This window comes from Oryctolagus cuniculus, chromosome 7, assembly GCF_964237555.1.
Source record: "Oryctolagus cuniculus chromosome 7, mOryCun1.1, whole genome shotgun sequence".
Lineage (NCBI taxonomy): Eukaryota > Metazoa > Chordata > Mammalia > Lagomorpha > Leporidae > Oryctolagus > Oryctolagus cuniculus.
This window is the reverse complement of record NC_091438.1, coordinates 4,453,717-4,471,083: the sequence shown is the minus strand read 5'-3', so window position 1 is coordinate 4,471,083 and position 17,367 is coordinate 4,453,717. Positions and strand designations below refer to the sequence as shown.

Below are 17,367 nucleotides of genomic sequence, written 5' to 3'. Positions count from 1 at the left end.
CACAGGCAACAGTTTAACTCTCTCACCTAGTTAAAATCTAAAGGGATAGAAATAGTTTCGTGTTACAAAGACTAAAGATATTGGGACCATTCATTTACATGTTCTAATTGGCCAATCAGTAATATGAGAAGCACATTTTTTAAAATTATGTTAATAGATTTGCCAATCTACAAGTTGCTGGTGTAACAAGCAGTACACAACTGCTTCCTTCCCACTCGTCTTTGGCAACTCAGGTCACTGTGTGTTAAGAACTTTAATTAATGTAACTAAAATTGTTAGACACAATTAGGAAAAACTCTATATGCAAGTACACAGAGAAGATAAGATGTGTCTTTGATAAATAAAAATAAAGGTTTGAGGAAGTTTTCTTTTATTGAGGGGGAGGGAGCATTGTCTCACATTACAATGCTTAGATCGTTCTAGAAAACAAAATTTAATGGACAGCAAAGTTGCAGAAGTTTTGTGGATGATAAACTTGTAAAAAGAACTTTATATGTGATCAAGCTAGCTAAGATTAGGAGGGAGTTATTTATATGTTTTCCTACTAAGTTGGGCATTAATATCAAAAGCAAACTAATGATGAAATTCTTGGAAATCTGATCATACCATTGTGTGACGTAAGTCTTTGAGATACAAATTATTATCATTGTTTTAATGATGATCAGTTCCACTTCTATAGGAAAACATAGGCTGGCTTCCTATGAAACAGCTAGTGGAATGCCTATGCCCTCAGTATGAGAGATAAGTGCTCTTCTACTGTCTTTAATTCTAATATTACCAGGTATTATAAGTCTTTTGGGTGTTACAAGAAAAACTAAGATTAGTTCAATTTAATGAAGTTTACTTGAACAACAACAACAAAAAAAGACTTCTAGAAATGTACCATATTACAGACTGAAGATGATTCAGAATTCCCTACCTCACCACATTTTGAAGGTTATATTTATAGCCAGAGAAAAGGAAGTGACATAAAAATGACGTTAGTAGGTGCAGTCACTATCTGCCTTATTTGGTCATGTTTGGGAAGCTTTTAGCCTCTGATTTTCAGTCTCTGACACAGCTGTTATGATTGATTGACTGAGTTACTTCTTTTCAATGGTGTACCTTTACATTAAACCACAGTTTGTAAACCTGGATGGGTGCCCACTGTGTACAGAGGCTTCTTGGGGCAAAACCTATTATTCAGGTACAGAAGCTAGGGAAAGTCAAATTTATTTCAGTTTTGTAATTCCTCCCTTTTGGTCATCCTCTCCGTCATGACAGATTGAGTAAAACCATGGTCCAAGGCAGTCATGACACCTTTGTAACCATCATAATGAATCTGCATGATCTCAGTACAAAATTTATAATTTTATAACACCAAATTAGTTATATGACTTTTAAGCTTTATATTTTTGATATTCCAATCACACTGAGATGTTTTTATGACTTTTGGGTAAGTACAGCACAATAACAGGAAACTAAAATATACTTTGTGAATAGGAGTCCCCATGAGTCAAACCAATCAAAACCAAACAATTCACGGTTCAGGAATTCACGATATACAATAGCATCTGAGTCCTCATAGTCCTTGTTTACATTATGATAATGTTCAAAAATCATAAAAAGGGTCTCAATCTAGAGAGTTACTCAGTTTTTCTGTTAGTCTGATGACCCACATCATAGTGATTTGCAAACACACTAAAGCAGTGGGATTAAGGTATCATGGAGGGGTCAGCGCTGCGGCATAGTAGGTAAAGCTGCTGCCTGCAGTGCGGGCATCCCATATGGGTGCCGGTTTGAGTCCCAGCTGCTCCACTTCTGATCTTGATCTCTGCTATGGCCTGGGAAAGAGTGGAAGATGGCCTAAGTGCTTGGGCCCCTGAACCCACATGGGAGACCTGGAGGAAACTCCTGGCTCCTGGCTTCAGATCAGCACAGATCCAGCCATTGTGGCCAACTGGGGAGTGAACCAGTGAATGGAAGACCTCTTTCCCTCTCCCTGCCTCTCCTTCTCTCCCTGTGTAACTCTAACTTTCAAATAAAATAAATAAATCTTTTAAAAAAAAAAAGGTATTATGGAACAGTCAGGCCTGCTACCCACCATTCACAATGCCAGCAAATCAGTTATTAGCTGTTCCCATGAAACATCATGTTCCTTTCATTTGAGTAACATTCTTAAAGTATTTAGTGACCATGTATACAGCTATGGTATTATCCACCACCTTTTTAATCAACTTTCAAGTAATATTTAAATGAAGCATAAGATAACTATAGCATTCTGTATTGGTCAATACCACATACAAGCCCCCAAATTCTGCAAAAAAAGATCAAAAGCTGCATGATACTCTGTGAGGTGTTTTTGCCGGATACCATTTGTTGAAGCGAGACCTCTACCCATCTGAATTCTTATGAGGGCTAATTAGCTATGTATTCCAGAATCTTTCCCAACCTACAGGTTACCTTTTGGTTCTAAACAACATGCACCCCAGTGCCATCAAGGATGAGTCCTAAAGAGCCCTACAAGAACCTTTCCTCATTGGAAACCAATTCATCCAAATCTACTTTAAAATGAGAACTAAGTCCAAGGATTGGCTTTTTTGGTCTCTGATTAACGGAAATATTCTGAAAACTTTTGAGAAAAGTTATTCAGAAGGCAAGAGGGAGCCAGGCCAGAGAGCAAAACCCCAAACAGTGAAGAGACAGAATAGGCAGATTCTCCATAAAGCCATGATAGAACATCAGGAACTGGAAAGAAGAACAACCCTGTGGCATTTGAGTAGGAGTCAGTCTTATCCACTTCCCCATAAACTGCATGCCTCCTGAATAAGGCACAAAGAAAAATTCCCTCTCTAGTGTATTCTATTACAGATAGATTGTAAGGGTGCATAGTCACATCTACCAGAAAAAATCCTACTGAATGTAATCCAGCGACATTAAACAAGCATTTGCTTATGCCTATATATGTGGTCCCAGGTCAGGAACACAGAATGCCTGAAAGCACAACATCACGTGCAGGGATCACCTGGACAAGTTTCCTTCATCTCTTCCAACTGGGAAGGTCATAGTATTATTCCCAGTGAGGTTAGGAAGACACAGAGTAGTGACATGTAAATACTAACTTTCCCTCTTCCTTTAGGATTTCAAGGTGTCTGTCAAGAGGAACATGGAGGAATATTGGCAATAATAAAAAAAGTTCCTCAATATTTTTGGCATAAGTTTCCAGAAACAACAAGCATCAATAAGTTAAGATTCCATAGATTCTCTTGTGAGGAAACATAAAGTTAACAGGACAGGAAATAAGAAAGAGGATGGGAAAATAAACCCTTCATGTTAGCAAAGAAATCTTGACCTTCCATCTTGGGACAGTCATTCATGTCCTGTGATCTCATTTGCTTTTGGGAAAATATTTCCCTGGTTCACTTCACCTTAAAAGTGTTCAACAGAAGTAAAGTTTCAAGAGTCTGGAGGGACCCTTTTTAGAACCAGTTCTTGGATTTTTTTTTTTTTTTTATTTTTTTGACAGGCAGAGTGGACAGTGAGAGAGAGAGACAGAGAGAAAGGTCTTCCTTTGCCGTTGGTTCACCCTCCAATGGCCGCCGCGGCCGGCGCGCTGCGGCCGGCGCACCGCGCTGATCCGATGGCAGGAGCCAGGAGCCAGGTGCTTTTCCTGGTCTCCCATGGGGTGCAGGGCCCAAGCACCTGGGCCATCCTCCACTGCACTCCCTGGCCACAGCAGAGGGCTGGCCTGGAAGAGGGGCAACCGGGACAGAATCCGGCACCCCGACCGGGACTAGAACCCGGTGTGCCGGCGCCGCTAGGCGGAGGATTAGCCTAGTGAGCCGCGGCGCCGGCAGTTCTTGGATTATTGAAGCTTTACCACAGTGTGAGGTGTTAAGAACTTGGAAGGATCCTTTCTATTAAGGTTCAAGGGCAGTCCTTCTCTGAGGTCACATCCAGAAGACACAGTCCACTGGTTCTGAATCAAGAAAAGTTTGCCCCAAACCCTTCCCAGCCTAGCTTTCCAGGCATGACTATTAACTGATCAAAGTTGAACCACGACAAGTAAATAATTACTTTTTCTGAGCTGTGGCATAGTAGGCTAAACTCCATCTGTGGTGCCGGCATCCCATATGAGCACTGGTTTGTGTCCTGAATGCTCTTCTTCTGATCCAGCTCTCTGCTTATGGCCCATGTGCCTATCCATGTGGGAGACCCAAAAGAAGCTCAGGGCTCCTAGCTTCAGGTCAGCCCAGCTCTGGCCATTGCAGATTTTTGGAAGTGAACCATCAAATGGAAGACCTCCCTCTCTCTGTCCCCTTCTCTGTAACTCTACCTTTCAAATAAATAAAAGCTTTTTCAAAAATTTCATTTTCTGTGTCTACCTTTGTGATTCTTACATAAATAAATAATTCTACACACAACTCTAAACAGTGTCACTTGTCCAGTTAATTTTAGTGAGTTTTTTCCAATGACAACAACACTGGTGAATAATCTGTACTGATGTTTGCAATTCTAAAAGTCCAACTTGATTCATGGCTTCAATGTCGCACATGATCCATCATCAGAACAAGTTTCAAAACTTCAACTTTAAAGGCACAGACATGTATTAGAGAAATCTGAGAGAGCAGCATTATTGAATTCTGGCCTTATCCTGTGAGGCACAGAATCCAGTAACTTCTACTCTTACACATTCTTTATAGGTTCTCAAGGTTTTAGCTAGAATTTGTAATCTGCAAGTGAATAGAACAAATTACTAAAGTAAACCAAATTTCCTATTCATTCTAGACTGCCTAGGATTAGCTAAATTTCTGGCTTTGTAATCATAACACTTTATCCCTGAAAAAAAGACATGTATTTTTAGATGTCATCATTGAAAGAATTCTCAAATTTAGGGTATATTCTCTTTGTGAGATAATTTGAAAATAAGTGTGATAGGATATTAAATTCGATGTGTCTTCCTTTGTCTTTGTTTTTCTTTGGTTTGCTTTCTCCACCCTGCCATCTTCATTTCATTTTTTTTTTTTTTTGGACAGGCAGAGTTAGACAGTGAGAGAGAGAGACAGAGAGAAAGGTCTTCCTTCTGTTATTTCACTCCCCTAATGGCCGCTACAGCCGGCACTGCACCAATCCGAAGCCAGGAACCGGGTGCTTCTTCTCAGTCTCCCCTGTGGGTGCAGGGACCAAAGCAAACCCAAACACTTGGGCCATCCTCTGCTGCCGCCCCGGGCCACAGCAGGGAGCTGGACTGGAAGCGGAGCAACCTGGACTAGTACCCGGCACCCCAACCGGGACTAGAACCCGGGGTGCTGGTGCCACAGGCGGAGGATTAGCCAAGTGAGCCACAGCACCGGCCCTGTCATCCTCATTTCAACAAAGTCTGAGAATATAACTGATTCCGTATCTACACAAAATAAAGCAAAGTAATGGACTAATCTTTCATTCATTCATATGTTCCACATATATCCATTGAGAGATTACTACTCTCCAAACCAAAATATATATAAAATGTTATGCATTTTGATATACAAATGTACCTGCATTATTGGTGCTTTATTTCCAGTGGATACCCGACGACTTGGGGAAGACAGTTCTTCAGTCATTAACCTCCAATTATTTAAGAGATGGCTAAGAAAACACAAAGAACACAAAGAGGCTGATAATGGGAATTTAGAGACTGATGTTAGACAGTTGTCACTTCCCTCTCTCACTCACAGGAGGGAAGGTTAAGATCTTTCTCACCTCACATGCTTTGAGTAGGATCTCAGTAAAACCCCTTATGCATTTTCTGGAATTTTATGGGCATAAGAGCAATTTACCTGGCCCATGACTGAATAAAAAAAGCAGAGGTAATGTAGCTAGAGCTGCCTACAGAAGAAAAAGAAAGCTCTATCATTGTAAGTAACACATCCACTGAAAACTGAGCAGAGTGTTTCCATGGACCACATGCAAACCCTGTGGAATGGTGCTGGCTGATGGTCATTAATTAGCTGGCTAGGGGTTCCACCAGAAGCTCCTGCCAAGACTGAGGCAGCCTCCATAACGAGAGGATAAGGATGTGCATAGGTGCTGGAGCACAGTGCAGAGATGAAGCCAGACACATGGAAGCAGCAGCATCCCTGCCAGGAACTAAAGAGGAAAGTGTCCAGGGAACCCCTAAACTGAAGGAAGCGTCCCTGGACAACAAGGGGGACAAGGAGCCGGGGGTTCTACCATGCCCAGATGGCAGCATCATCAGATCAGAACCTCAGGTGCAGAAGGAATTTTCTCCCTTTACTTTTTCCTCTCCTACTTCAAGATGAAACAGCAACTAGTAAATGGAGAAAGCAGTGAGACAAGACTAGCCAGCTCAAGAATCTCTCCACAAATCCATTCTCAGTCTCTTGAGTCTGAAACTGCCCTCAACTGGGGAAAGGAAATATAAATCAGATGACATTTTTAACTTAGGAGAAGCTTCTGTACTTTAATTTTCATCAGTTAATGAGACAGAAAAGCCCTGGGACCTGACAGATTTTATCCCAGGAGCTGGGAATAAGCAGTGCAGGAAATAGGTGAAAAAGAATGAATTAAAGTCATTTTCTGTTTAAAATTCAATAAACCAGTTAAATAAGCTTAGCTTGTAATGAGGAAGAAATCCACAGTTAGGAAAATCTGTGAATCAGTCTTACTAGGAGAACAAGGTGACATAACTGGAATCTTTTGGCATAAAAAGCAAAGCTACAAAGCCTCCTTGACTATTTCAAAATGACTGACGACAACAGATTAGGGATAGATGGAAAAATACGAATGTGTCCCCCACTATTGGGCATCTTCTGCAGATTTCTTCAAATTGCTCTGATTATTTCTGAAATCTTAGTACTGGGAGATTTTGACTGTGACCTAAGCACTCTCAGGTGAGTAACTGTTCAATTTTTTCTGATACTGAGTTTGAGTATACAGCCTGCTAAAATTGTCAACAGTGAGGATTGCAAGATGGTGGATTAGGGGATGACATACTGTGCTAGGCTAGGGATAAATAGTAAAAATAATAATAATAATAATAATAATAATAATAATAAATAAATCAAGTACAAAGTGCACTCTCAGAGGAAAACTGGAGAGAAAACTGCACTGGAAATCCTACAAGAGGAAGAGGAATGCTGTAGACCTATGTGGAGGGCGGCTACGTACAGAACAAACACGAACACAACACACGACAGCAGCAGCTGAGAGCTGGAGCAGGTAGCAGCTTGGAGATGGAGGTGAGACCAGATGGCAGCAACCCGTGGTAATACAGCCATCAGGAGAAAGTGGACTGAGTTTGGACTGGAGCCCTGGAGGCTAGCATTTCTAGCAGTTTACTGGGGGCCCAATGGATGGGGCAAGTCTATCTCATACCAACTTCACCATAACAGCACCTGCTGCCTGGCTGAGAAAGGGTGGGCGCCATTTTGGGTTTGGGTGGGAGATGCAGAAGACTTTGTGGGTGAGCACAGCAACTGACTAAGACAGGATACCATCTTCTCAGCAGTACTAACAGCAGTGGCAGGGAGAGAGCAACATTCAGACAGCAGCTCTTGTGTACATGTGTGATCCAGAGATTCTAGTGAAGTTGGGGGGGGGGTGAGGGGAAAATATACAATCCCCACTGACTTTGAGGCTGGCTGGGAGTTGACCGGGCAGCCACATAGGACTGTAAGGTTCCCCCTGCCACCCAGGATCAAGATGTCTTGGCAGAGATGGCTCAGGAAACAACTGCCCCTCTGTTGACTAGAAAGGCTGGCAGGACAGAATCAAACCTCTGCATGCAGCAACTGTGGGAGCCTCATGTGCTTAGGGACTCGGTGGTTACAAGAGAAAGTGCAGGGTGTAGCTGGGTCTCTGGGCAATCACTAGGAGCAGCTCCACATGCTCGGAGGTCATTGGTAGCCTGGCAGGTCATTGCAGTGGGAACTGTGCTTACAGTGAGCACGGCACAGATCATTTGTGTGGTTCATAGGGTGGCGTAGTTAAGTGTTGAACACATGAGGGCACTGCTTAGCTTGGAGGAGAGGAGGTAAGGAGGTGATCATATCTAAAGTGGTGACCATCCCCACTTCTGTTAACAAGAAGAGATCTACCATGCCCAAATTGTGTGTTACCTGGATACCCCACAGTCTTGAGAAATGACCAGAACTCCCTGGCTACACCCACCACACACCTCTTGATATTCACTGAAAGTGCAGACGTTCCACTAAGCTACAGAGGCATAGCTTAAAGATAAAAGCCATCAGAGGGAAAAACAACAATCAACTCTTAAAAAGCCTTAAAAAAAAGACATAAATTCAAGAAACAGGAAAAAGGAAGGCACCATGACCCCACAAATGAACACAACAACACTTCAATATTAGAATGTGAAGATGAAGAGACTGAAGAAATGCCAGAAATGAATTTCAAGGGGATTTCCAGCAAGATGGCAGAATAGGAAGGGAGCACACTGATAGTCCGGGAAGAGACAGTTTAATAAAAGTGGAGATACTGCAGGTTCAAGGAAGAGTTGAGGAAGAAACAGCAGAGGAAACTCTTCCAGAACTAGTGATTCACGGTGGACCTGCATGGAGGGAGTGGGAGTCCACAGCTCGGGACAACAGCGGGGGAATCTACGCACCAGCGCTGGAATGCGAGGTGAGCCGAACCTCAATAGCCCGAGACACTGGCGGGAAAGCAGAAGGAGCAGCCTAGAGGGAACAAGGCTTGAAGCCCTGTGGGGGAAGGTTCACCAGGCTACCTAGAGGAGAGAGGAAAAAAAAAAAGGGGGACCACTATGAACACGAGTTTCTCTCTCTCCGCTCACCTCTCAAAGGCGAGCAAGACAAAGAGCAGGCACCATTTTGATCATACATAAAAGCTGCGTGACCTCAGGCCTGTGCCCACCCACAGCCAAGCAGAAAACCCTGACTCTGGGGGGGGGGGGGGAATAACAGGAGATTAGGACCTAGTGAATGTGTGGAGCTAATGAATTGAGATTATGAAAAAAGAGACAGTGGGTGAGAGAACTGAGTACTCTCCAGAGACGCTACAATTTGGTAACATTAGCAACCCAGTGAGAGACTGCAGGAGAATTTGAGCCCACACGGAAGGCACCACAGATTCCCTGTGTGGTCCTTGGAAAAGAGCAGGCGAATGTTATAACCACAGGAGCCAGAGATCGGAAGCTAACTACCTTCAATTCCACTCAGCTGTGTGGAATTACTTCCCTTCTGAATCAAAAAAAAAAAAAAAAAGAAAAGAAAAGAAAAGAAAAGAAAAGAAAAGAAAAGAAAAGAAAAGAAAAGAAAGAGAGAGATTTACTACACTTAACCTGGGAATGTCACCTTTGGCACACCCTTAACCCTGAAGAACCAAATAGAGCTCTCAGGCCACACCCATCTCAAGCCTCTAAGGCTCCATCAAAAATGGACAGTCCATTTAATACAGTAATAGTATAAAGAGAAAAAAAAAACACAGTGAGGGAAGAAGAATCCAAAGAATATCTCCACAATGCCAAGCAACAAACGCAGAAACCGAGTAAACAAGAACAAGGGAGACATTATGATGTCCCCGAATGAACAAGACACCCCAAGCCAAGATTATGAAGATGATGAGATGGAAGAAACACAAGATACAGATTTCAAAAAACTTATAAGAACATTTAGAAGTTTTCAAAAACAAATGCTTGAGCTACATAAATCCTTATTGGACAGGATAGAAAATCTCTTTCATGAAAATGAAATCTTAAGGAGTAATCAAAATGAAATGCAGAAACTAGTAGAACAGAAAAGTGTGATAGTGAAAAGAAATCAAAATGAAATGAAGAACTCAATAGATCAAATGAAAAACACATTAGAGAGCCTTAAAAACAAAGTCATTGAAGCAAAAAGAGAATATCGGACTTAGAAGACAGAGCACAAGAAAGTATACAGTCAAACAAAAGAAAAGAAGAGGAAATTAGAAATCTAAAAAATATTGTTGGGAATCTACAGGATACTATTGAAAAAAACCAACATTCGGATTCTAGGAGTTCCTGAATGCATGGAGAGAGAGAGAGAGGATTAGAAGGCCTTTTTAGTGAGAAACTTGCAGAGAACTTCCCAGGTTTGGAGAAGGACAGAGACATCCTAGAACAGGAAGCTCATAGAACCCCTAATAAACATGACCAAAAGAGATCTTCACCACAACACACTGTAATCAAACTCACCACAGTGAAACACAAAGAAAAGATTCTAAAATGTGCAAGAGACAAACGTCAGATTACTCTCAGAGGATCTCCAATTAGACTCACAGCTGACTTCTCATCAGAAACCCTACAGTCTAGAAGGGAATGGCAGGACATAGCCCAGGTACTAAGAGAGAAAAACTGCCAGCCCAGAATATTACATCCTGCAAAGCTCTCATTTGTGAATGAAGGTGAAATAAAGGAGAGTTAAGAGACAACCGACAGAATGGGAAAAAATATTTGCAAACTATGCAACAGATAAAGGGTTAATAACCAGAATCTACAATGAGATCAAGAAACTCCACAACAACAAAACAAACAACCCACTTAACAGATGGGCCAAGGACCTCAGTAGACATTTTTCAAAAGAGGAAATCCAAATGGCCAACAGACACATGAAAAAATGTTCAAGATCACTAGCAATCAGGGAAATGCAAATCAAAACCACAATGAGGTTTCACCTCACCCCGGTGAGAATGGCTCACATTCAGAAATCTACCAACAACAGATGCTGGAGAGGATGTGGGGAAAAAGGAACACTAACCCACTGATGGTGGGAATGCAAACTGGTTAAGCCACTATGGAAGTCAGTCTGGAGATTCCTCAGAAACCTGAAGATAACCCTACCATTCAACCCAGCCATCCCACTCCTTGGAATTTACCCAAACAAAATGAAATTGGCAAACAAACAAGCTGTCTGTACCTTAATGTTTATTGCAGCTCAATTCACAATAGCTAAGACCTGGAATCAACCTCAATGCCCATCAACAGTAGACTGGATAAAGAAATCATGGGACATGTACTCTATAGAATACTATACAACAGTCAAAAACAACGAAACCTGGTCATTTGCAACAAGATGGAGGAATTTGGAAAACATCATGCTGAGTGAATTGAGCCAGTCCCAAAGGGACAAATATCATATGTTCTCCCTGATCGGCGACTACTAACTGAGCACCAAGGGGGAAACTTGATGAAATGAAATGGACACTATGAGAAACAGTGACTTGATCAGCTCTTGTCCTGACAGTTGATGTACAATGTAATACTTTATCCATTTTAGTATTTTTTTTTTGTTCTAGTACCATTGGTTGAACTCTGTAATTAACACACAATTATTCTTAGGTGTTTACATTTTAACTGAAAGGTGATCCCTGTTAGGAATTTGAAAACATTATGCTGAGTGAAATAAGCCAATCCCAAAGGGTCAAATACCACTTGTTCTCCTTGATAGGTGACAACTAACTGAGCACCAAAAAGGAAACCTCTTAAAGTGAAATGAACACTAGGAGAAACGGTGACTTGATCAGCCCTCACCCTGACTGTTGATGAACAACTTGATATGTTATCCCTCTTAGTATTTTTTTGTTTGTTCTACTTAATACTTTTGGTTCAATACTGTAATCAATACACAATTCTTCTTAAGTGCTGAAACTTAACTGAAAAGTGATCACTGTTAAATGTAAGAGTGGGAATAAGAGAGGGAAGAGATGTGCAATTCGGGACATGCTCAAGCTGACTTACCTCAAACAGTAGAGTTAGAAACATACCAGGGGATTCCAATTCAATCCCATCAAGGTGGCATGTACCAGTGCCATCTCACTAGTCCCAGTGATCAATTTCTGTTCACAATTGATCATAATGATAGGACTAAGAACCAAAGGGATCACAGAAACAAGAATAGTGTCTGCAAATACTAGCTGATAGAAAAAAAAGGGAGAGAATGATCCAACATGGGAAGTGAGATACACAGCAGACCCATAGAATGGCAGATATCCTAAACAACACTCGGCCTCAGAATCAGCCCTTAAGGCATGCGGATCGGCTGAAGAGCCCATGAGAGTATTTCAGGCATGGAAAGCCAAGACACTATGGGAAAAAAAAAACTAAATGAAAGATATCTGCGAGTAAGATCCCAGTGGAAAGAATGGGTCATCAAAGAAGGAGGTACCTTTCTCTGAAGGGAGGAGAGAACTTCCACTTTGACCATTGCCTTGTCTAAATATGATCAGAGTCAGTGAACTCAGGGGGCTTCCATAGTCTTGGCAGCTCATGACAAGAGCCTAGGGTGATTACTGAGGCCAGAAACAAGAGTGTCAATTTGTTAAGTCAACAACAGGAGTCACTGTGCACTTACTCCTCATGTAGGATCTTTGGCCTTAGTGTGCTGTACATTGAGATTTAATGCTATAACTAGTACTCAAACAGTATTTTTCACTTTATGTTTCTGTGTGGGAGCAAACTGTTGAAATCTTTACTTAATGTATGCTAAACTGATCTTCTGTATATAAAGAGAATTGAAAATGAATCTTGATGTGAATGGAAGGGGAGAGGGAGTGGGAAAGGGGAGGGTGGTGGGTGGGAGGGACATTATGGGGGGGAAGCCATTGTAATCCATAAGCTGTACTTTGGAAATTTATATTCATTACATAAAAGTTTGAAAGCAAAAAAAAAATAATAAAGACCTTTCATAGCAAACAGAAATTGAAAGAATTTGTTGCAACTCGTCCAGCCCTGCAAAAGATGCTTAAAGATGTGCTACACACAGAAACACAAAAACACGGTCATCAATATGAAAGAAGGTAAAGGAAGGAAACCTCACAGCAAAAGAGCACAGGAAGTCCAAAGCATATATTAGAAAATATCTTTGGCAAATAGCAGGGCAAAGTTACTACTTATCAATAGTCACATTGAACGTTAATGGCCTGAACTGTCCAGTTAAAAGACACAGATTGGCTGATTGGCTTAAGGAACATAACCCATCTATTTGCTGCTTACAAGAAACACATCTTTCCAACAAAGATCCATACAGACTGAAAGTGAAAGGCTGGAAAAAGATATACCATGCCAACAGAAATGAAAAAAGAGCAGGCGTAGCCATCTTAATATCGCAAAACATAAACTTTACCACAAAAACTGTTAAGAGAGACAAAGAGGGACACTATATAATGATTAAGGGATCAATACAACAAGAAGATATAACAATTATCAATGTATATGCACCTAACTACAGGGCACCGGTTTATCTAAAAGATTTGTTAATGGACTTAAAGGGAGACTTAGACCCCAATACAATAGTACTGGGGGACTTCAATACTCCACTCTCAGAAATAGACAGATCAACAGGACAGAAGATCAACAAGGATACAGTAGATTTAAATGACACTATAGCCCAAATGGATCTAACAGATATATACAGAACTTTCAATCCTACAGCTAAAGATTTTACATTCTTCTCAGCAGTACATGGAAGCTTCTCTAGGATTGACCACATACTAGGCCATAAAGCAAGTCTCAGCAAATTCAAAAGAATTAGAATCATACCATGCAGCTTCTCAGACCATAAAGGAATGAAGTTGGAAATTAGCAACTCAGGAATCCCTAGAGCATACGCAAACACATGGAGATTGAACAACATGCTCCTGAATGAACAATGGGTCATAGAAGAAATCAAAACAGAAATGAAAAACTTTCTGGAAGTAAATGAGGATAACAACACAACATATCAAAACTTATGGGATTCAGCAAAAGCAGTGTTAAGAGGAAAGTTTATAGCAACAGGTGCCTACATCAAGAAATTGGAAATGTGCCAAATAAATGAGCTTTCAGCACATCTCAAGGATCTAGAAAAACTGCAGCAAACCAGAGCAAATCTAGTAGGAGAAGAGAAATAATTAAAATCAGAGAAGAAATCAATAGGCTTGAATCCAAAAAACACTACAAAAAAATCAGCAAAATGAGGAGCTGGTTTTTTGAAAAAATAAACAAAATTGACACCCCATTGGCCAAACTAACTAAAAAAAGAAAAGACCCAAATCAATAAAATCAGAGATGAAAAAGTAAATGTAACAACAGACACCACAGAAATAAAAAGAATCATCAGAAATTACTACAAGCACACGTATGCCAGCAAACAGGGAAACCTATCAGAAAAGGATAGATTCCTAGACACATGCAACCTACCTAACTTGAACCAGGAAGACATAGAAAACCTAAACAGACCCATAACTGAGACAGAAATTGAAACAGTAATAAAGGCCCTCCAACAAAGAAAAGCCCAGGACCAGATGGATTCACTGCTGAATTCTACCAGACATTTAAAGAAGAACTAACTCCAATTCTCCTCAAACTATTCAGAACCATCGAAAAAGATGGAATCCTCCCAAATTCTTTCTATGAAGCCAGCATCACCTTAATCCCTAAGCCAGAGAAAGATGCAGTATTGAAAGAAAATTATAGACCAATATCCCTGATGAACATAGACACAAAAATCCTCAATAAAATTCTCACCAATAGAATACAACAACACATCAGAAAAATCATCCACCCAGACCAGGTGGGATTTATCCCGGGTATGCAGGGATGGTTCAATGTTCACAAATCAATCAATCAATGTGATACACCACATTAACAAACTGCAGAAGAAAAACCATATGATTATCTCAATAGATGCAGAGAAATCATTTGATAAAATTAGACACCCTTTCATGATGTAAACTCTAAGCAAATTGGGTATAGAAGGAACAATCCTCAAAATAATCAAAGCAATTTATGAAAAACCCATGGCCAGCATCCTATTGAATGGGGAAAAGTTGGAAGCATTTCCACTGAGATCTGGTACCAGACAGGGATGCCCGCTCTCATCAATGCTATTCAATATAGTTCTGGAAGTCTTACCCAGAGCCATCAGGCAAGAAAAAGAAATTAAAGGAATACAAATTGGGAAGGAAGAAGTCAAACTATCCCTCTTTGCAGAGGTTACGATTCTTTATTTAGGGGACCCAAAGAACTCTACTAAGAGACTATTGGAACTCATAGAGGAGTTTGGCAAAGTAGCAGGATATAAAATCAATGCACAAAAATCAACAGCCTTTGTATACACAGGCAATGCCACAGCTGAGAAAGAACTGCTAAGATCAATCCCATTCACAATAGCTACAAAAGCAATCAAATACCTTGGAATAAACTTAACTAAGGACGTTAAAGATCTCTACGATGAGAATTACAAAATCCTAAAGAAAGAAATAGAAGAGGATACCAAAAAATGGAAAAATCTTCCATGCTCATGGATTGGAAGAATCAACATCATCAAAATGTCCATTCTCCCAAAAGCAATTTATAAATTCAATGCGATACCAATCAAGATACCAAAGACATTCTTCACAGATCTAGAAAAAATGATGCTGAAATTCATATGGAGATGCAAGAGACCTTGAATAGATAAAGCAATCTTGTACAACAAAAACAAAGCCAGAGGCATCACAATACCAGATTTTAGGACATACTATGGGCAGTTGTAATCACAACAGCATGGTACTGGTACAGAAACAGATGGAAAGACCTATAGAATAGAATAGAAACACAAGAATTCAACCCAAACATCTACAGCCAACTTATATTTGATCAAGGATCTAAAACCAATTCCTAGAGCAAGGACAGTCTATTCAATAAATGGTGCTGGGAAAACTGGATTTCCATGTGCCAAATCATGAAGCAAGACCCCTACCTTACACCTTACACAAAAATCCACTCAACATGGATTAAAGACATAAATCTATGACCTGACACCATCAAATTATTAGAGAGCATTGGAGAAACACTGCAAGATATCGGCACCAGCAAAGACTTCTTGGAAAAGACCTCAGAGGCACAGGCAGTCAAAGCCAAAATTAACTATTGGGATTGCATCAAATTGAGTAGTTTCTGTACTGCAAAAGAAACAATCAGGAAAGTAAAGAGACAACCGACAGAATGGGAAAAAATATTTGCAAACTATGCAACAGATAAAGGATTAATAACCAGAATCTATAATGAGATCAAGAAATTCCACAACAACAAAACAAACAACCCACTTAACAGATGGGCCAAGGACCTCAGTAGACATTTTTCAAAAGAGGAAATCCAAATGGCCAACAGATACATGAAAAAATGTTCAAGATCACTAGCAATCAGAAATGCAAATCAAAACCACAATGAGGTTTCACCTCACCCCGGTGAGAATGGCTCACATTCAGAAATCTACCAACAACAGATGCTGGAGAGGATGTGGGGAAAAAGGGACACTAACCCACTGATGGTGGGAATGCAAACTGGTTAAGCCTCTATGGAAGTCAGTCTGGAGATTCCTCAGAAACCTGAAGATAACCATACCATACAACCCAGCCATCCCACTCCTTGGAATTTACCCAAACAAAATGAAATTGGCAAACAAACAAGCTGTCTGTACCTTAATGTTTATTGCAGCTCAATTCACAATAGCTAAGACCTGGAATCAACCTAAATGCCCATCAACAGTAGACTGGATAAAAAAAAATTATGGGACATGTACTCTATAGAATACTATACAATAGTCAAAAACAATGAAATCCAGTCATTTGCAACAAAATGGAGGAATCTGGAAAACATCATGCTGAGTGAAATAAGCCAGTCCCAAAGGGACAAACATCATATGTTCTCCCTGATCAGTGACAACTAACCAACCACAAAAAAGGAAACCTGTTGAAGTGAAAGGAACACTATGAGAAACAGTGACTTGATCAGCACTTGTCCTGACTGTTGATATACAATTTAATACTTTATCCATTTTAGTATTTTTTGTTCTACTTAATACTATTGGTTGAACTCTTTAATCAACACACATTTATTCTTAGGTGTTGAAATTTAACTGAAAAGTGATCCTTGTTAAATATAACAGTGGGAATAAGAGAGGGAGGAGATGTACAATTTGGGACATGCTCAATCGGACTTGCCCCAAATGGTGAAGTTAGAAATGTTCCAGGGGATTCCAACACAATCCCATCAAGGTTGCATGTACCAATGCCATCTCACTAGTCCAAGTGATCAATCTCAGTTCACAATTGATCACACTGATAGGTCTAAGAGTCAAAGGGATCACATAAACAAGACTAGTGTCTGCTAATACTAACTGATAGAATAAAAAAGGGAGAGAATGAGCCAACATGGAAAGTGGGATACACAGCAGACTCATAGAATGGCAGATATCCTAAACAACACTCTGACCTCAGAATCAGCCCTTAAGCACTTGGATCTGGCTGAAGAGCCCAGGAGAGTATTTTAGGCATGGAAAGCCAAGACACTCTGGCAAAAAACAAAACAAAACAAAACAAAACAAAACAAAACAAAACACCCTAAATGAAAGGTCTCTGTGAGTGATA

General features: G+C 40.5%; 1 protein-coding gene across 7 annotated transcripts in view; it reads right to left on the bottom strand.

Annotated features, from left to right (window-relative positions):
• The window catches only part of PAPPA2 (pappalysin 2), a 611,815-nt gene that overhangs the window by 530,417 nt on the left and 64,031 nt on the right, over positions 1–17,367 (bottom strand). For all 7 annotated transcript variants that reach the window (XM_070077165.1, XM_051856950.2, XM_070077164.1 and 4 more), the window contains one exon: positions 5,517–5,607. The gene's annotated coding sequence lies outside the window, so the exon portion shown is untranslated. The remainder of the gene's footprint in view (positions 1–5,516; positions 5,608–17,367) is intronic.